The sequence below is a fragment of the Acomys russatus genome, chromosome 2 (genome assembly GCF_903995435.1).
Source record: "Acomys russatus chromosome 2, mAcoRus1.1, whole genome shotgun sequence".
NCBI classification, from domain to species: domain Eukaryota; kingdom Metazoa; phylum Chordata; class Mammalia; order Rodentia; family Muridae; genus Acomys; species Acomys russatus.
This window is the reverse complement of record NC_067138.1, coordinates 36,445,557-36,451,556: the sequence shown is the minus strand read 5'-3', so window position 1 is coordinate 36,451,556 and position 6,000 is coordinate 36,445,557.

Sequence of the window (6,000 nt, the reverse complement as noted above, 5' to 3'; positions counted from 1 at the left end):
ATTGCATTATCTAATGTGTATTTTCTGTTCCAGAATTCATCCAGGATTTCATGTACTTGTCCTATCTCGTGTTTCAGTTAGATTCTCTTAGTCATAGAAATTAAAAAAAAAAATTTTATGACCTTGAAAGCAGTTGAGGAGTACAACTCAGTGTTGCTGAAATATGACTGTGCTGGCATTTATTTGATCTTTTTCTCATGATTACGGTGGGTTATCAGCTTGGAAGTCAAAGATCACAAGTGTGTATAATGCCATTTCCACTATGGGTTTTATTATTTTTTTTAATGTGTATGAGTGTTTTGCCTACATGTAGGTCTGTGCACTGTGTGTGCATCTGGTGCTCATGAAGGTGAGAAGAGGACATCGTATACCCTGGGAATGTCTTATGACAGTTGTGACCCCCGTGAGGGTGCTGGGGATGACACTTACATCCCCTGGAAGAGCAGCCAGTTCTCTTAACTGTCACGCTATCTCTCTTGTCCTGTTTTCATCATGTGATAAGATGTTTATATAAGAGTTACATATTAATAGCATCTCCTTTCACCATCAGTATTGACACTGGACACCTGGCTAGGCAGTCTGTTATGTTTCTCTGCTATAGCGTACCTCTCTCTTTTCTTTTTTCCACGGACCATACTGTTTTTGTCTGTCCATAAGAGCTACTTGGCCCACTGAAGACAGTGTGTCTGTATAGATCACAGGGAGTCCTTCTTTCTTCTCCATTTATCTCAATACTTACTTACTCATTCAATCACTCTTTTATCTTGACATGGACTCAGGGTTATCCATCTTTTACTTCGGGTTATAACCCATAACTACTTTATTTTCTTGCTCAGACTCTTCTGAGTCTATTCCCTGGAGATCTTCAAGCGATTCTTGCTTCCTTTGGTCATAACGCCACATGTGCACTCTTAATGAATATTCCAAAGATTAATATACAAGTAGGAGAATGCTAGAGCTATGCTAATGATTTCTATGCTATTAGGCACAAAGGCCTTGGTGATTAAGTACAATTGCCAGTGTAACTCAAGTAACATATAAACTCCACGATGTTATTTAAAAGTTCTATCTCATACTTAGAATTTTGAAATGCTAATGGTTTCTTACAGCTATTTGCTTGTTGCTTGATGTATTACCGAGGATGGAACCCAGGTCCATATATGTGTGTTTTATTTTTAATTAAAATATAATTACCTCATTACCTCTTTTCCTTTCTTCCCTCCACTCTTCCCGTGAACTTTATCCCCGCCCTCCATGTGCCCTGTACCTTGCTCTCTGTCAAATTCATGGCCTCTTGTTCTATTGATATATATATGACAGTAGAGGGGCTAGGTTTGGAGAGTACATACTGTAGCAGATATCATGATAAGCACTGAACAGTGAGTGTTTCTATTGGTCTTTCACAACGACCCCATGGCTACACTCTGAGAATGCAAAGCTGCCCACTGATCTCAAAGCGCAGTCCCTGAGAGCGTGTGTGGAGATCTAGCAGGGAGTACAGCTACTCATATAACCTTGACCAAAGAGCTATCATCCTCTCTCCTGTCAGCAAAGTCTTGAGGAAGGACCACAGAGACACATGAGAGAGGAATGGGCCACCTGCCTGACCCACAAATCAATTGAATAAACCTTGGATCAGTAAATGACAGAAACCCAGATCACACATCCAAACTGTGGTTCCCTGCACCAGAAGGAACAGAGTCATCCTAAAAAAGCATCATAACTGCACAGTCTTGACCTCACCAAAGACCTCTCTAACCACAAGTTCTGGGGCTTGGAAGGTGTATTTTAATATTCTTTCCAGGAGATTTAGATACATGCTAATGCTTCTCAGCAATCTGATGCCAGAACCTAATTCTTCGTCAGAGAAATGAGAGCTCACAAAAATCCCTGTGCATAATTACTTTATCATGCCCTCTATCCACTGTCCAGAGGAGAAAGCTAATTTCAGGTCATTTCTATTTAAACGTCAAGAAGAAGTACCAAGCATCAATCTATCTCCTTGGCTGATAGTACTAGACTAAATAAGTTTATGCCTAAATTTGCCACCAGAGGGAGTCCCTATATCCTTTCCTAGAACAAGGCATGGGCAAACTAATATCTTGTAAGCAAACGTTTTAAAAATGTAACTGGTTAAAGGAGTTTGAAGTTGTGTGCCTGGGGAAAGGACGCTTCTAAATGACGAAGATGATGAAAGGAAAAAACTCTGTGCCGGGGGTGGGACACCTCCTCATGAGTTATTGGTCAATACAGTCCCAGAGACAATACCAAAAACATACAGGTGTTTCTAATTCCTCTTGGTTTCTCCACAGAACTATTTCTGAAGATACCACACACTTTAGCTGCACAATGTACAGAAATAGAGCTGTGACTGAGCAGGGAGCTTCTTTTGTGCCAGCTAGCTTCCACAGTCCCATATGGCACTGAAGTGCAGGATAAAAAGCATCAGAGGTCTTACCCAACTGTGAGCCACACGAACTGTGAGCGCAACCTTCCAGGCAAGATGTGCTCACTGTACAACAGGGCACTGCGGTTACAGGGCTGTCATCTACTCTCTGATTGGATTTGAGGCCCACTCCACAGAAGGGAACCCATGTCTGGCGTTATAAATCAATGATAGATGAGGCCATAGATACTAGAGGGGAAGTGAATATTGTTTAGCTAAACTGACAGAGTATTGCCTTCTATATATTGTGTTTATATCCATAGGCAAATGCTAATCTTAGCCTAGTCAGAGAAGCATCTTTTAGCACTGAACGTTTATGAGTACAAAGACAAATTGCCACACAAGTTCTTGAGAAGAAGCGACAGATAAGTCGTCAGTCCTCATCAAGACATTTATCCTATCCCCTCTAAAGTTCAAGAGGGGATTGCACAAGAAGGGCTACAAATAAAAATCTAAGAGCTAGATAATGGGGGGAGGGGCTGCAAAATGCCAACAACCATGCAAGGTACGGCTATTGCAATCCCAAACTCAGAGCAGCTACCCACACCAAGAATGGGTCTGTCAGCAGTCCAGCATGGATGGAAAAGAAGCTTGGGAGACCCCACCTCGCGCTTTGTGCTGAACTGTGTGCTGCTGATAAATTCTGGGAGAAGAAAGAATCACTGGCTGCAGTCATGTACCCATTGGTGACCCGCCATGTTTTAGTAGATAGTTCCAAAGCAATAGTTACACAGATGGCCCTGGTTAGCCTAGATAGGTCAGCCATAAAACAAACACAAAAGTCATGGTGTGTGTGTGTGTGTGTGTGTGTGTGTGTGTGTGTGTGTGTGTGTGTTCTGTTAAAGAAAATATCTAGTGCTATGCATTGACATTAAAGCAATTTGTTTAACCTGCTGCATAAGGACCGGTTCTTTTAGAAATTATATTTTCAGGTATTAACTCACTGTTATCAACAAAATAAAATATATTATAATTGATCATTTCACATTTGTTTTTCTTTAGTGGGGGGAATTAGGAGCTAGGGATGAGCCCCACAGTCTCATGTATGCTAAGAAAGACACTCCTGCCCTTCTGATATTGTTTGTTTGCTTATTAAGTAGGACTAGGGAAGTGAGAACGCAAGCTTAGATTCACAAAATAGTAACATTCTTTAAATTACAAAAATTCTAACTTAAAGTGTATTTGGCCTCTAAAATCCAAAGTAGAAGATTAGAAAACATTTTTAGCAATCCACTTGTATGTTCTGTCCTCCCACCTTACTTAAAATATTTGAGTTTAGGAATGACAAGTCCAGCAAATAGACACATGACTATCTCTCCATTCCATCACTAGTGCTTAATAGTAGGGGTATAGGCTAATTAAGCATGTCTCCATTGGGCTCCTCCTCAGCCATACTAAATAAAGTGAGAGTCACTAAATGTCTTATAAAATAATGTTATGCTGACATGTGTCATGGAGAGAGAGAGAGAGAGAGAGAGAGAGAGAGAGAGAGAGAACGGGAGGGGAGGGGAAGGGAGGGAGGGAGGGGAGGGCAGGGGAGAAACCTAACCAAGATATCTAAGAATGAAGAAAAGAATATTTAAGAAGAAACGTTGCCTAACTGTCATATCGTGCGATGTTGGCCCTGGGTCCTGACTTCCCAGGTCCCCATTTTCTCTCAGTGAGATGATGCATCATAGGTGCATGTGTAGCCTGTAAGAAAGATCTGAATAGAATAGAGCCTGCTTCTGGCATGAGCTGAGATGCTGGCCTTAGCTGACCCTCAGACTAGGACTCAAACACACTTCTGAGGACTAGAGACATCCGCCTTCCATGGTGACAGTCACAGCACCTGCTTTTCCAGTTCTTAGACCTCACTCTTGAACTGTTATTATGTACTATATACGTACATACCACATTGGTTCTTTCCCTCTGGCGAACCCTGACTCACATAAGAACCAAGGTCCAAATCCGTTATCATTAGCCAAAATGCTCTGCAGAACCTGTCCCCTAGCTAGCCTCCCATCATGTCCCACAGCCACCTCCACTACAGCCTCGCTGGCTTCCTGCTACTCTTCCACACGCAGGAAAACACTCAGGTATGGGGTTTTTGACTCAATCATTTATTCACTGATGACATCTCATCAGTGAGTTCCTGCCAAGGTCTAGCAGGGGCATAGTGCTAGCAACACAATGTGAGCAAAATAGAAAACCAATTTAATGGAGGGCGTCCTTCTCAATAAAGAGCAAAACAGCACATAAGCAGGCTAATTTCAGAGAGCAGTGTGTGCTTCAAGGAAAACATCATGGGGGATGTCAGAGCCACTTGGAGATGTGAGAAAGAGAATGCCTCCGTCTGTAGATGATTTATAAGCACAACTATATACAGTCTACAAACAGACTAACCATCTGAAGACCTGAAGATGGGGGATCCAGGCAGAGGGAATGTCACACACACGACCCAGTCTGAAATAAGTTTGGTGTGTGCCAAGAACAGAAAGATGATGCAGAAGAACCCTGTGGAGCAGCAAGAGAAGGCACCTGGGTAGGCAGGAATGAGCCAGAGTCTTGATAGAATAAGAATTTTAAATTTAATTAATTTTTTTTCTTTTGGTTTTTCGAGACAGGGTTTCTCTGTGTAATCTTGACTGTCCTGGACTCGTTTTTTGCCTGCCCCTGCCTCCCGAGTGCTGGAATTAAAAGCGTGCGCCACCACGCCCGGCTTAAATTTGATTTTTAAGGACTCTAAACGGTTCGAAAAGTTGTGATGATGTGGTGTGCATGTTTGATGGTACTCATTGTAACCATGGTCTTGAGGAGGACGGTAAACAATGGTGGGAGGTGGTGTTAAGGCTGAATTAAAAAGACATACAAGAAAGGAAGGAGTGAGTCACAGCGTGCATTTGAAGGTGAGACATGTGAAAGTAGCCCGTGTGGTTAGCTAAAAGAAATGGCTGGGCTGGCAGATGGTACCATCTTCTGAGACTGATAATTCTGGAGAGAGAAAAGAACTGCCTTTGGGAAGAGGGAGACAATTTGCCTATGCTGACCCCCTCCTTGGCCTAATTTTAATCCCCCTCTTACCTAGTTAACCCTTTTTCATTCTTTGGGTCTTAGTTTAAATGTCTCCTTTTCAGAAAGTTCTTCAACTAAGTCAAACCAAAACTCTGCTGTTAGCACATGCCCTCCTGGTGCCACGCAGGTCCACTTGATAGGTGGATTAGCAAACGAAAGCAGCCACCACCCAGGTCCTGGGTATTTAGTGTACCATGCTGGAGTGGACCGTGAAGTTCACATCAACCAGTAGCGCAGAGGCATACATGACAAAGGCAGGCAGGTTAAAGACATGTGTATAGTGGCACTTGCCCTGACTTGCTGGCCACTTTAGAAAAAAGCTAGATGAAGAATCCTGGCTGACCTGCTGGAAAATAAAAAGCATGTTGCCTCAGATGACAGACTCCCTACAGCATGACATGTTAGCTAGGCCATCTATATTTGTCTACTTTGTATTACTGTTATAAAATACCTAAGGCTAGTGGGATGGAGCAATGGTTCAGAAGTTAAGAGTGCTAATT